Below are 20730 nucleotides of genomic sequence, written 5' to 3'. Positions count from 1 at the left end.
ATTAGCCCCAAAGATCTTTATGAAAGATTTTCCTCGCTTATCAGTCAGGATAGGCTAGATTGTACTTCCGGCAACAATTAATCTTTAAAATCCAGGGGCCTGCCACTACAAAGATGTGTTTCACACTCATTTAATAAGTCCATCACTGTCTCTCCACTCACCTTACCTCCAGGACTCAGAAGCAGCCTCTGCCAGTCTCACAGCAGAGGGAGAAGGAAGATGCCAAATCATTACCTGGCCCAGAAAGCTTCCTCAATAACATTCCATTGGTTAGAGCAAATTACAGGAACAAACCTGACATCAAGATGGAAGTATAATTGTCAACAACAAGAGGAGCCATAATGCTTGGCAAATTGTAATACATGTGCATGTCCTCCTTCTTTCTTCCATTTGTTTGAATTGATTGAGAACTTTTTTCCTATCCCATTTTTTTCTCTCTGTGAATTTGAAAGTTACTCTTAGTTTTTACACCTTAAAATGTTAGAAGCATATTTAATTCTTCAAAGATTATTATTTTTATCCTCTCAAACAAAATTATTTAACTGTAATGTCTAAGCATTGACTTACATGCTATTATTCTCTACTATTTTAGTTATTTTTATTATTTCACAAATCATATTCTATTGCTTTGGGTTTTACAGACAACATTTGTGGTGATTTATCCATTTTTATCACATATTCTAGTAACTCTTTCCTTTTTTAATTACAGATATTCATTGTGGAATTATTTTCTAGCCTTTCAGAGTGTATCCTTTAGAATATCTTTCGGTAAGGAGCCATTAGTAATAAACTCTCTGTTTGACTCTCACTGAAAATGTCTTTGTATCTCCCTCTTCCTTGGTTATACTATTCCAGGTTAAGATTTATTTTTGTATCACACTTTGAAAATGTTATTTTGCTATTTTTTGGCTCCATTATTGAGGATGAGAAATATTTGGCTGATCTAAATGTTGTTTCCAGTATTTAATCTGTCTTTTCCTTCTGGGTGCTTCTAAGATTTTCTTCTTTGTCTTTGATCATCTTCAGTTTCAGTAGGATGGATCTTAGGTTTGACCACAAATCTCACAAGAGTTATAGTTAGATTGTCTTAAGAGATATTATATTTTCTCCCGAACCCAGAACCTCAGCAAAGAGTAATTACTCCTTGTTGGCCGGGCGTGGTGGCTCACGCCTGTAATCCCAGCACTTTGGGAGGCCAAGGTGGGCAGATCACGAGGTCAGGAGATCGAGACTATCCTGGCTAACATGGTGAAACCCCATCTCTACTAAAAATGCAAAAAATTAGCCGGGCGTGGTGGTGGGTGCCTGTAGTCCCCGCTACTCGGGACGCTAAGGCAGGAGAATGATGCGAACCTGGGAAGCAGAGCTTGCAGTGAGCCAAGATCGCGCCACTGCACTCCAGCCTGGAAGGCAGAGCGAGACTCCGTCACAAAAAAAAAAAAAAAAGAAAAAAAGAAAAAGAAAAAAAAGGAGTAATTACTCCTTGTTGATTATTTTACAGATGGTGTAACCATCACTGGTCTGACTTTATGCAGAGGTTCTCTTGTTAAACTTCTGACATAGCAGGACCTAGGCTTTGTCTTTTGACTCTACAGTCCTACGCAGCCATATAAATGAAGCTCATGGAACAAACCATGGATAAATGGAGTTCCCTAGAACAGTCAGGGACTTGAATCTTGTTCACCCAACTCTAGATTAATGATCTTCACTATATGCTTCCCTTTTGAGGATTTATTCGACTTCTTTCTGAATCAGCAATGCAGTTATAGATGTATTTATAGATGATTTTCATAAGTGGGTAGGGAAGATAATGTGCCAAAGCACTGCCAAGGAAATTCCTGATGGGCTTGTTTAACAAAAAAATCATAAGCATAAAGCTTGCCGCTCGCTCGTGCTCTGTGTGTGTGTGTGTGTGTGTGACATTTCCCACTTGCAATTTTTTAAATAGGAAGAAAAGAGTTTAATTTAATTGAACCTATTTGGTGAAATAAATGAAATATCACTTGCTAAATACATACATATAATAAAAAACAATATACAGAATACTTTTTAAACAAAATTTACATTTAGATTAAAATAAATTATACAAAATTGATCTTCTTCAAAAATAGCAATATTTTCTATAATATTTCTAGATAAAATAAAAAACACTTATTTTTGTAGTTTTCCAGCTTTTGCTTATAAATCAAGATGAGGCAGAAGATATAGTCATGGAAAAAGACAGAAGAAAACAGACAAGTCAGTTGTCAGTATTCACGGCCTCTGATTCTGCCTTGACCATAAATGAAAGTGTTCTACATACACCTGCTAAAAAGCATATGAAGATGTAGGTTCAACAAAGAAATATAAACAGTAACAACCAAATGTGGAACAACAACGGCAGGCTTTTCCATTCAACTTTAACTGTAACTTGTTCCCTTAAGTTCATTTACTAAAGATAAAACCTGCACTAAAATCCTTGTTTCTTGATCTCACAAGCTTCTCACTCTGGTAATTCTTTAACTGTCAATTACAGATTTTTAACAACGTACCTGAAATTCTTATTAGTCAAAGGTCAATTATGAGGTTTATTGTAACATATTATAAGATGTAATCCTTATTCCCACACTTCCCCAAGATATACTTCTTCAAAGAATTGATAACTCAATATCCAAGAACCAAATCCAAAGTGATAATAAATGTTATACCCAAAATGACTTAACTAAAACAATTCCAGAGTGCCAGTGGCAGAGATCATGCAGACATAAAACAGGGTGTTTTCAATGCTAGCTTCTGGAAGAAAAAAATAGGTCCTCAAAGAATCAGATTTCAAGCAGGAGCCATTTAAATAGTAAGATTATCAGTAATTAATGTATTCAATGGGAGGCCTATCAGCAGAGATATTCAGTGATTGAGTGACCTGCATACAACTTACAGCTTTTCTTCCAAATATCAAATGTAAGATAAAGCCCATTTAAAGAAGCTTTTCAGTATTTGTAATGATTTCTGAATTATCTGTGGGGAATTCTGACTTAATTGGATAATGTTTGATATATGTGTCCACCATTAAATCCAGATCATGCTTTAGATCAAAATTTATGTTAAGCAAAGCCAAGTTACTCGATCTTTGGTCTGTCAAAGGGTTCCTCAAGTATGTTTTGAGATGCTTTTGTCCATTTTCATACCACTAATTCTCAACTTTTATCACAGGAAGGATACACAGGACCTTCAGCAATGCATACACATTAGTAAAAAACTTGATTTAGTCAAGTGGAGAGTTTCATAAATGGTGGATGGAAGCTCGACACTCTTCCCTCTGTCTTTCCATTTGATTCCCCAACAATGCAGTTTGGCTGAGAGCACACTGGGATGGGGTAAGTCACTTCTATACATGCCAGTATAGTGTTCCTCTAATGTGTAAAATTTGAGCTGACCTATGACTGAGGGTACCAGAGATAAGCACTTAAGAGCTTTGAGGTGCTGTTCTGAAAATCTGTCTTTAAGTTCCTGAATAATGTGCTCCACTGTTGAACACGGGTTTTCTTTATAAAAACTCTCATAGGGTAGTTGGAATTTCAGGTTACCTTGCTGAGCTCTGTGGAATTTCCCAGGGAATTTCATTTGAATATCAAGTTGGATTGTCATATTGTGGCTTCCTCAAACCAAAACTCATTATAAACTTCAATTTTTTCTGTCATGTTACTGAGTGACTGCAGTATTGCAGTCAAGCTACTGGCTGCAGACAAGACCTCAGAGGTTTGCCCCTAGAGATTTTTCCAAAAGTCTCCTGTTTAAAAAAAAAAAAAAAGGACATTTTAAAGAACAACAATGGTAAAAATTAAATCAAAATCTGTTACTGTACTTCAGGGTACAAATGCTTGGGCAGCTATACGATTATTGCATCTGATATTTGTGTCACTATTTGTACCATGCCAACATAAAATAAGTGCTTTCACAAGGTCCACTAAAATTTCAAAAGCATCCTGCCCTCTTGTCCATGGAGAATGGCAAATTTCCTTCAGTTCTTTACCCCTTTCTTCACTCTTCAGGAAAAGAAAAAAAATAACATTTTCATGTTCTAAAAGCAGTTGTGGTAATTGATTGATAGAAAAAAAGAACAGGCTGGGCGCAGTGGCTCACGCCTGTAATCCAACACTTTGGGAGGCCAAGGAGGGGGATCACGAAGTCAGGAGATCGAGACCATCCTGGCTAACACGGTGAAACCCCGTCTCTACTAAAAATACAAAAAAAATTAGCCAGGCGTGGTGGCGGGTGCCTGTAGTCCCAGCTACTGGGGAGGCTGAGGCAGAATGGCTTGAACCCGGGAGGCGGAGCTTGCAGTGAGCCCAGATTATGCCACTGCACTCCAGCCTGGGGGACAGAGAGAGACTCCATCTCAAAAAAAAAAAAAAAGAAAGGAACAAACTTCAATTGTTCCCAATGCAACAGAAACTCCCCATAACAGTCAGTGATTCTACCAACCACATATTTAAGACATAAGAAGAGGAAGAGATATCTCCTCTGTAGATACCTTGGGGATATGTTTTTCAAAGTCTAGAAGCGACTACTTTCATTTTGGAAGAAAATTCAATGGACAGAATGGAAGCCTGCCCATAATAATACTCCATTTGTAGCCCCCACTTCTCAGTGGCCACAGTGTGGAATTTTAAAGCCAAACTTTGTGCATCAGCTTCCTAAGGTGGGAAGCCTACAACATCCTCTTTCAGGTTATGAGATTCATGGACAAACCTCACCAACACAAGTGATGCTCTTCCCCCACTATGTCCTCTCTATTGACAGTGATAAGGGAAAGAAGAGCGAGTCTCTTACTTCCCTGAACATTTCTTCCTGAATATAGCTGTGACAGATCTCTAGCATCTGTTTCTGATAGGTTTCTTAACAGAACAGTGTGTTAACTGCAGTTGTCTCAAAGTGCTTTCTCAGGACCTCTTCAACAGAATTTATCAGCCACTCCACCAGTTCTTAGAAGTTATCAGGAGTAAAGAGACCTTCTGGGATTTAATCAGCTTCATGTTTATACAGAGGTACGTTTTGCTTTCCTGTAAGAATACAAATTTCTAACAGAAATTTTAGGTATTCTTTGTTTTGCTTCTCTTCAAGGGTTAAAGATAAAATGTCCTCATCTCCTTCTTCCGCACTTGGGATTCTAAGCATTGCTGTTACTAGTTTCTTTGTATTATTTTCTTTTCCTGTTGAGAAGTTTGGTCATTTTTTTTCCTGTTTCCATGTTCTGATTTCATCTTCACTCAACTCTTTTATTCATTTTCTATGTCTACTATGTGGATTGTCTAAATGATTGGTAAGAGCACATCGTGTGGATGTTGCATTATCTCAAAGAACTGCCCTATAAATACAAGGTCTACAGATCATAGAGTTCTCAAAGTGTTCGGCATATAATTTATAATGTTTATTTAGTTGATTAGGTGTTTTATTTTCTAAATCTCTGCTCTGCTACAATTCTCCACCCTCTCCTGGCATCTGGCCACAACCCCCAGAACCTGAAGGTCAGGTCAGACTCCTTGCTCTTCCCCTTGCAGTTGGGGGCAGTGCTGAAGTTCAGCCTTGTCACTGCCTGCCTGGTGACCCAGAACCTCATCCCACATCCTCAGAGTAGCCTACAGGCCTGTCTGGCTGGAGAGAGAAGCCTGGCTGGTGACAAAGGGAGGGGCAGGCTACACATGCTTTTCTCCTTTTAAATTCCAGTCTTTATTCAGGTAGGATATGTTTTCTCTCTAAGCTCAGTGTTTTGAAATCATCAATACCACCAATAACATGGCAAACACACTATGAGCATTGACAAATTGCTGACAAGAGGACTAAGAATTCTCCAGAACCACAATTAATGATTACTAGTTGAACTCTATTTCTATTTTCACATAGATTCAAGTAAGTTTTCAGAAAAATTCATCATTATCCAAACCTCTCACTATCCCATATCTAAAGGGAACCAAATAATTCAGATATTCAGATATCACAGCATCCTTTAACATGTGAACACAACTATCCAAACAAGTTATCTAAACCCAGGAACAAGTTATCTAAACCCAGGAACTGAGTAAATTCAAAGAACAAAGGTTACTTGTATTAAATAAGACCTAGTATAAGAAAGTGATATGTATGGCATAGATGAGGTAAAGAGTATAGACTTTATGGACATAAGGAAGATCAGTGGAAGATAGAGAACTAGGTAACAAAAGAAAAAGACATTACATTTCACTAACTCTCATAGGCAAGAAGAGAAAAGCATCATATAGGTGAAATGTAATTTCCAAGAGCCATTCGTCATTCATCTTCTTGAAAAGTCTATGATTTTTTTCTTATATCATCCTATCAGATATCTTTTCTGTATTGATTAAATATGGTTAAGAATATCCACTTGTTTCTCTGGCAGGGTGCTTTAAGTTTAACAGCTTCAGTCCTACTTACATGCATTCCAGCCATAGTTTGGATATATCACTGACCAAGAAAAATGAGTGGAACTGCACAGATAAATTTGTGAAACAAATTCTCTGCAACGTCTTTCTTTCTTCTCCTCTGCCCCCATCTATAACTCTCAGTGCCAAATGCAAGCACATTTCTAAATCTCCTTGTTAATCCGAGAAAGATTCAAATACATTTATACTTTGAAAAAAAAAACACATTTCCTCTGTGTTAACTCTGCTTGTTCTATTTGTTTGTATGGTAAGCTTTCATCTCTAATTGTGAAATGCAAAGTTGTCTTCTGTTTAAGAGTATCTAGCTTCAGCCTGCCAAGCAGAAATTGTTGCAGGATGCCTGAGAAATCTTCTAGGAAGGATAATAGTTTGATTTTTCCCGTTCCCACTTCCCTCTCCAAATATTGGCATTTGCTTCCTTGGAGAATATTAATCCTTGGCCTCCAGTTCGCTTAAACTGCTAAATGGGGAAGGCTATATTCCACAAACATGTCTTCCCGTTTAACCACTCTACCAGTCCAAAAATAAGAGATAAAAAAATCCCATACAGATCAATAATAATTTTACAAATTTGTTTTTTCCTTCTTCCAAACCTGTCCTGGCTGTCATTCCAAATGAATCTCTATTAGTGGAATTTCAAATGTTGTGCTAAGTAGCAGGAATGTAAGTTTGGGGCCTAGACTCTTGGCTATTAAACAAAACCCAACAAAACCCTAGCTGTGGTGTTTTAAACTTAAAATTTGTTTGTGGTCTGGTTATATATGAAATTCAGCTATTTCTTTTTGGTTTGTATGTTTGTTTGCGGGGTCATTTTGGTTTTAATTTTTTTATTTTTAATTAATTTTTAATTGAAGAAAATTGCATGTATAGTGTACAATGTGATGTTTTGATATATATATACAGTAAAATGGCTAAATCAAACTAATGAACATATCTGTCCATTACTTTACATACTTGCCATTTTTTTGTGGTGAGAACATTTAAATCTACTATCTTAGCAATTTTTAAGTATACAATACATTGTTTTTAACCATAGTCACCATGTTTTACAGTAGCTCTACTGAACTTTTTGTTTTGTCTAACTGAAAATTTGTATCCTTTGAACATCTTCTCTATTCCACACTGCAGCCTCTAGTAACTACCATCATACATTCTACTTCTATAAATTTGACTTTTAAAAATTCCACATATAAATGAGATTATGCAGTACTTTTCTTTCTGTGCCTGGATTATTTCACTTAGCACAATTTCCTCTAGTTTTATCCATGTTATTTCAAATGATAGAATTTCATTCTTTCTTAAGACTGAATATTATTCAGTCTTAAAAATTGTGTATATTTTCCACATTTTCCTAATCCATCCATCCACCCATGACATTTAGGTCTTTCCATGCCTTAGCTACTGTGAACAATGCTGCAATGAAAGTGAGCGTGCAGATACCTCTTCAGCACCATGATTTCATTTCCTTTCTAGATATATCCAAAAGTGGAATTGCTGAGTCATATGATAGCTCTATTTTTAATTTTTTGAAGAACCTCCCCACTATTTTCCAACATGGCTGTACTAATTCACATCCCCTCCAATGGTGTTACAAGGGTTCCCTTTCTCTATATCCTCCTTAACACTTATCTCTTGTCTTTTTGATAACAGCCATCCTAACAGTATGAGGTAATATCTCATTGTAGTTTTGATTTGCATTTCCCTGATGACTAGTGATACTAACAATTTTTTCATGTACTTTTTGGCCATTTGTATATCTTTATTTGAGAATTTTTTTTTAGGTCTTTTGCCAAATCCTTAAGGAAATCAAATAACCCAATTTGTAATTGGGTTATTTGCGTTCTTGCTATTGAGTTGTTTGATTTTCTTAAGTGTTTTGAATATTTAACCCCTTATCAGAGGTATGGATTGCAAATATTTTCTCACATTCAATAGGTTGTCTCTTCACTCTGTTGATTGTTTTCTTATTGTGCAAAAGCTTTTACTTTGCTTTTGCAAACATTTGTAATTCCATTTATCTATTTGTAATTCCATTTATCTATTTTTGCTTTTGTTGCTTGTGCTTTTGAGGGTACATACAAAAAAAAAAAAAAAGAATCTTTGCCCAGGTCAATGTCAAGGAACATTTATCCCATTTTCTTCTAGAAGTATTACAGTTTGAGGTCTTACATTTAAGTCTTTATTTTTAGTTGATTTTTATATATAGTGAGAGATAAGGCCCTAATTTATTTTGCATATTAATATCCAGTTGTTTCAACACCATTTGTTGAAGTGTGTGTTCTTGGCAACTTCGTTGTAGATCAGTTGACCATGAATGCAAGGATTTATTTATGGGTTTTCTATTCTGTTCTATTGGACTACATGCCTGTTTTGTACAGTACCATGCTGTTTTGATTACTATAGCTTTATTCTCTTTGCTCAAGATTGCATTGGCAATTTGGGGTCTTTAGTGGTTTCATATGAATTTTAAAATTATTTTTTCTATTTCTATAAAAAATGTCCTTGGGATTTTGATAGAAATTGAGTTGAATCTGTAGATCACTTTGGTTAGCATGGACAGTTTAAGCAACATTAATTCTTCCAATCTCTGAACATGGGATATCTTTTCATTTATTTGTGCTTTCAATTTCTTTTATATATGTTTTCTAGTTTTCAGAGTACATACACATCTTTTATCTGTGGTTAAATTTATTCCTAAGTGTTTTTTATATGCCATTGTAGGCTGGGAGGGGTGGCTCATGCCTGTAATGCCAGCACTTTGGGAGGCTGAGGTGAGTGGATCACGAGGTCAGGTGTTCAAGACCAACCTGGCCAACATAATGAAACTCCATCTCTATTAAAAATACAAAAAAATTAGCCAGGCGTGGTGGTGGGTGCCTATAATCCCAGCTACTTAGGAGGCTAAGGCAGGAGAATCCCTTGAACCTGGGAGGTGGAGGTTGCCGTGAGCCGAGATGGTGCCACTGCACTCAGCCCTGGCGACAGTGCGAGACTCCGAATCGAAAAAAAAAAAAGCTATTGTTTAATTTCTAGTTCTTTCCATCACTCACTATTTTCTGCTTTATTGGATAATAGGATGTTTCTGGCTTTGTAGACCTTAATTTTTTCCATTGCCCCTACTCAACTAAATTTATTCAATCAAAATAATTTATCTTAAATCTCACCCATTCCTTGGATTTAAAAGGCCCCTAAACTAATCCATTCACATGGGTACACTAGCCGTATCTCTACCTCCAACCATAAGGCTGAATCATGGTGGTTTTCTATTACGCTGTTGAGCTGTGTCTACGATGTGTTTAGAGAATTATGAGAAAATTCTTTTTTCAAGTTCTCCAAGTTATTAATGAGAAAAAAAGATGAGCTATTTCTTAAATTAAATATTTAATTGTTGCACAATTCTAGCAAATGAATTAGTCATACTCATGTATAGAATGCCTTTTTTTAAAAAAAAGCCCTGAGAGTTAGTATGACATAAGCCAGAGCAGGAAAAATACTTTTTAAAAAATTTCTTCTTATTTATTTATTTATTTATCTATTTATTTTAAATTCTAATTGACAGAAAATAATTGTATATAATTCTGGGTCCATGTGATGTTTTGATATATGTATACATTGTAAAATTATTAAATCAAGTGAATACACATATGCTTTCAAAATGGATGAAACAAAATGAAGCAGTTAAAAATCCTGGTACCAGAAGTTTATGTAGATGAGTTTAGTTTTTCCACAGTTGTTCAATCTCAGAAAAAGAAAATAGCTCATATTGGTGCTAAGAGTACATGATCTGAAGTATGCCAGCTGGAAAAACCTTCCTTTAGAGGTTATTGACCTAAATTTCGAAATTGGAGTTCCATTTTGAGACAACTTACAGACATTTGATCCCCTATTAAAATAAAATCTGTCCTATTTCCATCTTCATCCCATGGGTATTATCATCTTTTGTTCTAGTAATACTTTCTGGATAATCAGTTTAAAATTTAATTTTAAAATATGACATCTGAGATAGCAGATGAATATATTAAGGAGGATATCATAGTGTTGCTGAGGATTGGACCTGTAATGTGAGTGATCTATTAGTTGTGAAAACACTAATATCTCTGTTTTGCTATAGTGATCAAAAGCTCTTGCTTGGAATACAAAAATGAATTTTAAAAATATAATTTACATATTCAACTAATCAAGCTGTTACAGTTATTATCCTACAAAGAAAATTTTATAGTCCTATTTCTTCATTTTATTTGAGAAAGTAATGTTGAAAGAAAAGTCGTAAGACCAACAGAATCACTCATTTGCTGTTCATACTTTTGCTTTCCTATAACAGTTCTACAGTCCCTCTAAAGATTTATCTGCAGCCTATGAAGAGCATCAGCCATAATAAAATCATAGTAATAAAAACTCTTAGCTCAAAACTAAATGTTTAATTATTAGAAAGTCAAAATTCAGTTAAATTATACCAAATCAATTGTTCTCTCTCATGTAAAGAGAATGAAATGTGAAGGACAAGAAAGCACTAAACACATTTGTGATTTTATTTTTACCCGCAGGAAGCAAAAGAAGAATGTTCCCTAGTGAAGAACTGAGACAGATTATTAATTTTATAATGACAGTCCCAAGATTAAGCAGTAATCATTCTCTCTGGTTGTATAATTGCTAATTCAAAACTATCCAAAAAAGAAAAACCTCTTAACATCAACATAATGGACCTGGGATGGCTGAATGGAATATCTTGCCTAGATTTGAGAAGTCCATTGTACACCACATTAAAAAATAAAGCTATGGCTTGAAGATTAACACAGGAAGAAAACTTATGTTTGAAGAAATATTCTAGTTGTTTCACCACAATTTTAATATCAAATTTTTAAAAATATTCTAGTTGTTTTACCTTCTGACCAAGAAGCATTCTCTTCAAAATTATGTGGTTCCTTGAAAGTTCTCTAATAAACATCAAGCCCAACCTCTTTTAACTACTTGCCATACGCTACTTACAATTTGTATTTTACTATATGTAGGTTGGTTTATTGTCTTCATAGGTTTTATAGTGAAAAAAGAGTTAACTAGCTGACACACAAAAGGATATAGAGCAATTTTAACAAAACAAATATTTGGTAAAATAGAAATGTATGTTTATTGCAGCACTATTCACAATAGCAAAGACTTGGAACCAACCCAAATGTCCATCAATGATAGACTGGATTAAGAAAATGTGGCACATATACACCATGGAATACTATGCAGCCATAAAAAAGGATAAGTTCATGTCCTTTGTAGGGACATGGATGAAGCTGGAAACCATCATTCTCAGCAAACTATCACAAGGACAAAACACCAAACACCACATGTTCTCACTCATAGATGGGAATTAAACAATAAGAACACGGACACAGGAAGGGGAACATCACACACTGGGGCCTGTCGTGGGGTCGGGGGATGGGGGAGGGAAAGCATTAGGAGATATACCTAATGTAAATGACGAGTTAATGGGTGCAGCACACCAACATGGCTCATGTAGACATATGTAACAAACCTGCACGTTGTGTACGTGTACACTAGAACTTAAAGTATAATAATAAAAAAAAGAAATTTTGTACACCGTAAGCAAAGATAGCATTGTAGTCATCAGCAACATAGGTATTAAAAGCTGACCTAATAATGCCTTTTTTATCCCAATGGTCCAAAGTCATAGTGGCTTCTAGAATATAACCAAGGATGGGAATTAAAGTTTAATGCTCTGCCAGGAAGGCATTATAGACCATGTCCTTGATTTCCAATTCCCTACTTAGTGATTGTTTTTGCTTGTGTCAGGTGGAAATGTTCAGAAGAATAAACATTATTTAATAATTTCTGCAGAGCTGGAAGACTATCACTCAAAATAACATCTTTGAAATTGTTTTATATATAAAATGGTGAGACAAACAATTATGTATGAATCAATAGAAAAAAATCAAAGTTTATGGTTTAAGAGAAATAAATATAAAATCAGCAAATTCAAGTGAAAACAAGTAATAAAATTTTGAGTCAGAAATATTAGTATAAACTTAACTTTTTATTTTTTAAAAAGGTGCAATTTATTAACTCTGTCCATTGAAAAGGTCTAGGAAAAAAATGAAAATTCCAACAGTAAAGAGCATCCCTACTGCCTAAATTATACCAAAGCCTCATAAAGAAATAGATAATTATAAGGCTAGGAAAGAAAATATACATGATGAGTCTGGGACATCTGTTCATAGTAGAAAGTAATAAAAATATTAAAACATCAAAAAGACCAGAGATTCAACTTGAAGAGTTTTCCTTTAGATATAGGTGGGGTTATTTGAGCCTCGATAAGTATAATAACTACAGTGGATTGAAACAAACCAAATATGAGTTTACAAGTATATTTTAAAAGTACATTTGGTCCGCTCCTTAGAAGGATTCTAGGAAAGCAACTAAGTTTGATGAAAGTTGGCACACTGAGGGAAATAATTAAGCATCTATCCTTCTCTGTATCAACAAAACTTTAGAGTAACTAAATCAAATAATTGATAAGCAAGAAGCTTCTCTTTATAATAGTATTCCAGCTTTTTAATGAAAGGAAGAAAAAAGAATAAAATTACAATATTACCATTTTGCAATTCTATAATAAATAAAGAGTTATATCAATATTTCCTAATATCATAAAATGAAGGATGGTGAGATATTAGATACCTTCCAATGGAAGTACAAAATTCCACTCATAAAGTAATTCTGGCCACATGATATTTAAAAAATCAAACCTGCATCTAATAAATATCTATCTATCTATCTATCTATCTATCTATCTATCTATCTATCTACAGAAAATGCAAGGAACACAGGAACATGCCAAACAAAGCCACAGTGATGCAAAGTAAATTGGCAAAAAAAAAAAAAAGTAGGCAATTGGGATGATTTGAACACTAACTTATTCTAAGGAATTATTATTTACTTCTAGGTGGTGAATGGTATTATACTTTTAGAAGGGTATTTATCTTTTTAAAACATTCAGTAAAGTATTTAAAGATGAAAAATGCTATATCTGGAATTTGTTTCTAAACAATCCAGATGGGCTGGGTGTAGGGACATAATTAAACCAAGTATGTCACTGAATTGATGGTAGGTGACAGGTACACAGTGGACTTATACTACTCTTGTATATGACTGTGCATGTTTAAAATTTCACATAATTAAAATGTTTTTTAATCATAGCATTACAACAGAGTAAAAAGGATGCTTGCTATCCAACCACACATTTTCCCAACACTTTATATAAGAGCAGCAAATACTCAACAGAATATCCAAATTATAATCTGAATGATTCAAATAGAGTTTATATTTATTTAACTCTGTCCAATGAAAAGGTCTAGGAAAGCCGGGTGAGGTGGCTCATGCCTGTAATCCCAGCACTTTGGGAGGCCAAGGCGAGCAGATCACGAGGTCAGGAGATCGAGACCATCCTGGCTAACATGGTGAAACCCTGTCTCTACTAAAAAACAAAAAATTAGCTGGGTGTGGTGGTGGGCACCTGTAGTCCCAGCTACTCGGGAGGCTGAGGAAGGAGAATGGCATGAACCCGGGAGGCGGAGCTTTCAGTGAGCCGAGAAGGTGCCACTGCACTCCAGCCTGGGTGACAGAGTGAGACTCTGTTTCAAAAAAAAAAAAAAAAGAAAGAAAGAAAAGAAAAGGTCTAGGAAAAAATGAAAATTCCAACAGTAATGAGAATCAAATTATAATTTGAATGATTCAAATTATAATTTAGAAAATATCAATTTAGAAAAGATTAAGAGACCTAATTTATTCGATTGTTTAGGGAACAAATTTAGGCTCACCTTAATCCTAACTATTCCGTCATTTTGAGTAATCAATGGAGACAAGTTCTGTTAAAAATGTCCACAATTAATATTTATTTGAAAAGTGTAGATAGATAAAATGATCTTAGACTCATTTGTAGGAATTCTGAAAGAAAGTTTCTAATTACCTTTAAACACAGAGGGCTCTGGAGATCTGAGAAATATTTCTGATTTATATAAAGGGGCAGATGTCAGGATAGCAATTTCCAGTTTAAAAATAGTGCTACTAAACATAACTTTTATATGATAGTAAAAATAATTTGACTGCTTAGTAAGGCAGAAGACAGTGCAATAAGAACAAATAAAACAAGGTATGAGATAATAGGGGTGGCTCTAGCTTCAGAAGAGTGCCTAGAAAGAGTACAGAGATATGAATGTTTTGGATACTCACTGTGTTTGTGGAGAAGAATAACTGTGGAGACACCTTCCAAGCTCACTAGGAAAATAAAGTATAAGAGCTTAATGAATTGAGTGAAGTTCTATAATATTCTATTATACAATAAGTTCTCCTGACAGTAATGTTTATACAGCAGGACATGCTTACATTCCATATAAATCAACAGATTGATGACTAAGATAAATACGAACAATATGCACACCTGAGAGGTGAGGCTTTAGCCAAGCCCATTTGGAATTGTTAGAACTGATAATAATTTTTTGAAGATGTTCAGGACACAAATTTTGAAAAGAAACTTTATGGAAATGTGATATGGACAAATCCTGCATCCACTAAATCATTTTCCCCCTAAAGAAATTAATATTTTCAGGATTAAATTTAGTTAGAAATGCTAAAATGTTGACTACTGTATCAAGATAAAAAATCAAGTTCATGGGTTTTTGTACATGTTGCTGAAAACAGAAGATACATTCATATAAACTGAGCAGCAAGGAGTATCTCAATACCCTTGAAATAATTATTTATATTTCTTTTGGAAACCACTAGAACATCCTGAATAGACATATATAGAAATACGGATTATAATACACTGAACTATATAACATCTATTCATCATAGTAAAATAAATTTTTTATGATGTTTAATAAATTGGAGGGCTACATTTCTGGATATTAGATCCTAAACTCAGGATTACTCAAAGAGAGTAATGAAAATATCAACTATACATTCAAGCAATATAACTTTCAATAGAATCCTTGAGTGGAACAATGTCTATGCAGATTACGTCCTTATAATCTATTTACTTGATTTACATTCTTATAATCTATTACTAATCTACATTCTTATTATCTATTTACTTGATCATTACATGAAGAAGTATGTTTCAGAATCAAAGCATTTTACATATTAAAATGTATTATGTACAATTTAGAAACATGAAAACTTAGATATTAAACTTAGTGGAATAAGCACAGAAAAAAGTTAAAGCAAAATTTGATCACTTAGGATTAAAGATCTTACATATTACATTAGTGGCATTAATAAGTTCATGCATCTAGAAATAAATTGAAGTACATAGTCTGGTAACACCAAAAAACACCTAACTTAATTACCATTTCTCTGTATATGAAATGTTTACATATATTACAAAGATTAAGATTCTTAATATTTTCTATTGATTTTTATATCTCATATATTAAGAAATAACTTTCTATATCTGCTAAACTATATTGAGAGACAATTCTCTGTGGTATCTCACGTTTCTGTAGAACTTGTGAGCAAAGGCACTGTCTTTTTTCTAGCCTATTTTTCTAAGGATGTTTGCATTTAAAACAGCCATGGAAGACAGAGATAGTATCCCCCTTGGAGCAAGGACAGGTTTGCTTACAGCTTTCAGGGTCTGCCTCCTAAAAGAAGGACAGGTATGTGCATTGCCCATTATAAAAGATTCAAGTTTCCTAAGCTCAGAGTACTGCCGTGTGCACACACAGATGTCATCTTGCTTCCTTAATGTCACCTTGTAGGAATTGCGACTTGTCAAGCTAGCACAAAAATGCTGATACTCTGCCTACTGCTATTGCTGTAAGTAATAAATAAACCTTTTTCTCTATTCCAGGAGTCTCATGTCTTTGACTAGCATCCATGAACTTTGGCAGGCTAACATGTTGCCTTGGAATTGGATAAACTCTCTGACCCTTGACATTCTGTTATATGTATTTTAATGTACTAAGTGAGGTTTAATTCTAAAAATATGAAAAGAATTAAAGGACGGATCTCATCTTTAATTCTTTGGAAAGTCTATTTTACTGCTGTTTCTGCAAATACTATGAATGAGTACCACAATTACTCCACATGTGTTTCATCAGTTCTACTATTGCTTCTAATTTCTTGATTCTAATCATTTCTACCAAAAGTGTTGCTTGGAAAGAGATCATCCCTGCTTGACCAGGCTACTAGTCAAAATCTACCTATCCCTGGATCATGTACCCACTGGTGATATAATCAGACATGGCTGAGTATGAGGAGAAGGAAGGAGAGTACATAATACAAATATGACTTTCTAAAGCTTCCATTATGAATAGGGATTCTAGAAAGGACAGGTTCTATCTGAAGGGTCCCTTATTCTATCAGACACCAAAACTAGCATGGCTATTAGACATTCACCCTCTTTAAATAACCTCAATAGCAGTTACTACATGTCGATTTCTCTATGCTTCAATTTATTTGTAACAAAAAAAAGGATTACAATAATTCAAACACAATTTACAACTACTTTCCGAAAGCTAATAAGCAAATGTGACTGAGTTCTTTAAATGAAAAGCGACATAAATTAAAATTATTATTTGATTTCAACACTCCTTCTCCTGAGGGTGCTTTTGTGTTTTCCTCTAAAGACACTGCAATTTGTTCCCAGTAGGAAAGTATCTTTCCTGTTCAGTACTTGGTATAGGATGAGTGCCAAATCTCCCTAAATTATATTTCTGCTCACTTCTAACAATTTATTAATTTTTTTTCTTTTTTTTTGAGACGGTGTCTCACTCTGTCACCCAGGCTGGAGTGCAGTGGCGCGATCTCGGCTCACTGCAAGCTCCGCCTCCCGGGTTCACGCCATTCTCCTGCCTCAGCCTCCCGAGTAGCTGGGACTACAGGCGCCCGCTACCACGCCCGGCTAATTTTTTGTATTTTTTTTTTTTTTTTTTTTAAGTAGAGACGGGGTTTCACCGTGTTAGCCAGGATGGTCTCAATCTCCTGACCTTGTGATCCGTCCACCTCGGCCTCCCAAAGTGCTGGGATTACAGGCGTGAGCCACTGTGCCCGGCCAACAATTTATTAATTTTATAAGCTAACATCTTGACTAGTCTCTCAGCAGGTATAGATTTTGCAGTTCCTCAAACTTCCTATTTAGATCTCCCTTTTCCCACTATTTAATTTTCATCAAGATAAATTTTTATAGTTATTATCTTATAATGGTAAAATTAAGAAAGCCGAGGTGAAAGTGGTCAAATGAAGGTGATTCCCAAATTTACCTTGAGCTGGACATAGAAATGAAGTCAAATAACAATTTTCTTTAATGTATAAAAATACAAAAAGTCACAGACAAGAGTTGTCTCGTTAGCCTTGCTTAAAACCATCCTTTTTCTACTGAAAATGCTCCCATATCCAAATTTCTGTCTTAAGGATCTACTTCACATTAGGACTAGAATCATTATACCTTAAAACAAAGATGTGATATGGTTCATTCTTCATTAAATTAAGCTAAAGAAAAAAAATCCAGATTAATTTGTTTACTTCATTTTATCAAACAACAAAATTTTTATTGCTCAAGGGTTTTTTCCCCGCTACTGTCTTGAAAGTATAGTACTCAATTTTCTGCTACTGTCAGAAAACATAGTACATTTAATGTCCCATTAAAATAAATAACTACCTCAAGGGCCTGCTGTTTTTTAATCCATCTAAATAATTTTAATTTTTGTATCCTTGCCTATTTCTGTATTATGGTATTTTATTAAGTTTAAACGCACATTTAAAGCAAATTATTCCCATTTTAATATCTCTAAAACTCAAATGAGTCTTACACTCAATGACATCTTGGATTCACTAAAATAGGGCATTCTCCATATTCTCTGTTGGTCCCCTCAACATTCACTTTCCACCTAATGAAACTTTTCTCTGGACTGAGGTGTCGGCAGAATGCACTGAATTATCCGGGCTTTCTTGTCCTCTAGCTTCTGGTAGGATCCTTGAATGGGATACTCTAGCAGTAGATCAGAGAAAATAAATCAGAGAATGTATTACCTTCAGTCCTCATTAATAGGCATGACAATAGCAGTATTCTTCCACCCGAAAACACAGCTATTTTCTGGATGCTATTCTCTTAAGGCATTAGACTCTGACAACTGCTTACTGCCCGCAGGTCTTCAAACTAAGGGTTGTTCATAGCTTCCAGCTGTTGCAAGATTCTAGTTTCTTTGCAAGCACTTATTTGTTTCCTTAACCTTCCCACACCTTTGCAAATTGTCTCTGTAATTTTTTTATTTTAGAATACTTAATAGACAAATAAAGATTGTTTATATTCAAGGTGTTCAACATAATAATTTGATATATGTACACATTGTGTGGTTATTGCCACAGCCAAATTAACTAACACATCCATCATCACCCATGCTGTACATTAGATTCCCACAACTTCTTCATCTTGCAGGTTTGTACTATTTGATCAAATTATTGCTGTATTTAATTCTCTCTACCTTTACAGTTGTGCCATTTCTTTCCTGATGGGCTTCCTAATCAATAAAGTAATTTTTACCAGAAGCAGCCTGAGGGAGGAAACAGCCATCAAAATGGAATTCTGGGGTTTGGTTGCACGTCTTCAATGATCACATTGAGGTTATACTGGTAGTCTGTGGCACAGCCTCGTATCATGGTTGTTCAGTTTATGGGCTGCAGCATATGGTCACTGTGGTGACAATGGTGATTATGATTGTAGGGTGAGTTGGTTGCTCTGATTGCCCTTGAGAAAGCACGCTAAGAAAAGTTTCTATTGAAAGTAATGAATTCAAAATTAAAGGCACAAATGGAAAATCAGGAAAACCATGTCAGCTTTAAAGGAACATATTATTGTCTGTAACAGCAAATTACTTGTGAATGACAATCAAGTTCACATATTAATTAATTAAAAGAGTTACAGAGTATTGGCATCAATTTAATTTTCAATGACTCTTATGCTAAAGAAAGAAACATCCTTGCTAATGAAAGCAGTACCTCCTGCCCTTAAAAATTTTTTTAAAAAAGATACACTGATTTCACCTGGGAAATTTATCTATAAAAGTCATACAGGTTCTCTTTGGGGGCCTTCCTTATCACTCCTTGCCTCCAGGCTCATAAACAGAATTAGAACCCAAAATTACTCAGAAAATACACAAGATATATTATTTAAGGACACATAGACTAAATTGGCAAGATCTTGTCAATTTGTATCTGTAGGACTTGTACTGCAATGTCCTCCTAAACTATTAATATAAGGAAAACAAAATATTATACTAGGTCAAATTTATGTGAGTGAGTACATTTACTAAGGATTTATGACTTAATGTCTTGGTTCAAGTGAAACTTGGACCCAACAGTGTCTACAGTTACTTGAGATGCCAGAACTCCTCTGGCATCTGAGAGAAAGGAGTCTTAAGGCTCAGAGAGATAAAATGGATCCATCGTATGCAATCCAATCAACCACTTCCTAATCTCTTCTCATGGGAGAGCCCATAGGATAATAACCTTACTAAGATATTAAGAAATGTATTTCAGAGAGGCCACAAGCATCCTTGAAGATCTCTGCAGGTTTGAGATGATAGTGGTGATGGTGTGTAGTGCAGTGAAAATTATTTCTTTAATTTCAGTGAAAATAAGAGGATCTTAGAGTACTAGATGCCAGATAGCAGTAATTGCAATCACAGCCAGAAGGGTTGACCAAGGCCACAGGGAAAATGGTAATCAGAGTGATTTGAATAGTGGGCTTCTGTGGCAATGGCTGCGTGATCATTGAATAAAATAAACGGCAAGACTACCAAGCCTATGAAGGTATTTCTTGACAAAAATTAGTGGAAAAATTCTAGATTTAGTAGACAAATCTAAGTTCAAGTACAGTAGTGAGGACTCAAGATTTTCCCAGTTCACAACTTAAAGCTCCTCCAGTTAAAAATAGGCCATGTCTATTTGATGAAGGATGCTAAAATGTATATATTTTTAAATCTTTTTACATTCTTTCCCCAGAGAGACCTGCAGCTATGTGTCAAGGTGACTATGCATTAGGGGAGGGTCAAAACCCAAACATTTTAAGAGACATTAGATATTGGCTCCAAACTTCTTCCAGTCTCCAGAGAAAACAAAAAGCCATCACAGACCACAGGGTCAGAGTTAGGGCTTATGGAAGTTAGAAGACAGATGGAGCTTTGGCCTTAGTTCATCTCACAATAATATTAGTGGGACTACAGAACTTTCCTGTAGTTACTACCCCCGAAATTCATACTGAGAACAGATACACTTAACAACTGGCAGAATC

At 35.0% G+C, this 20730-nt stretch overlaps 1 pseudogene; it reads right to left on the bottom strand.

Annotated features, from left to right (window-relative positions):
* Window positions 1-3319: 3319 nt before the first annotated feature.
* On the bottom strand, window positions 3320-5154 carry LOC100990073 (52 kDa repressor of the inhibitor of the protein kinase-like; annotated as a pseudogene).
* Window positions 5155-20730: the final 15576 nt, after the last annotated feature.

The sequence above is a fragment of the Pan paniscus genome, chromosome 5 (genome assembly GCF_029289425.2).
Source record: "Pan paniscus chromosome 5, NHGRI_mPanPan1-v2.0_pri, whole genome shotgun sequence".
Taxonomy (NCBI): domain Eukaryota; kingdom Metazoa; phylum Chordata; class Mammalia; order Primates; family Hominidae; genus Pan; species Pan paniscus.
Note: the sequence above shows the minus strand (reverse complement) of the source record. Positions and strands in the feature narration are given on the sequence as shown.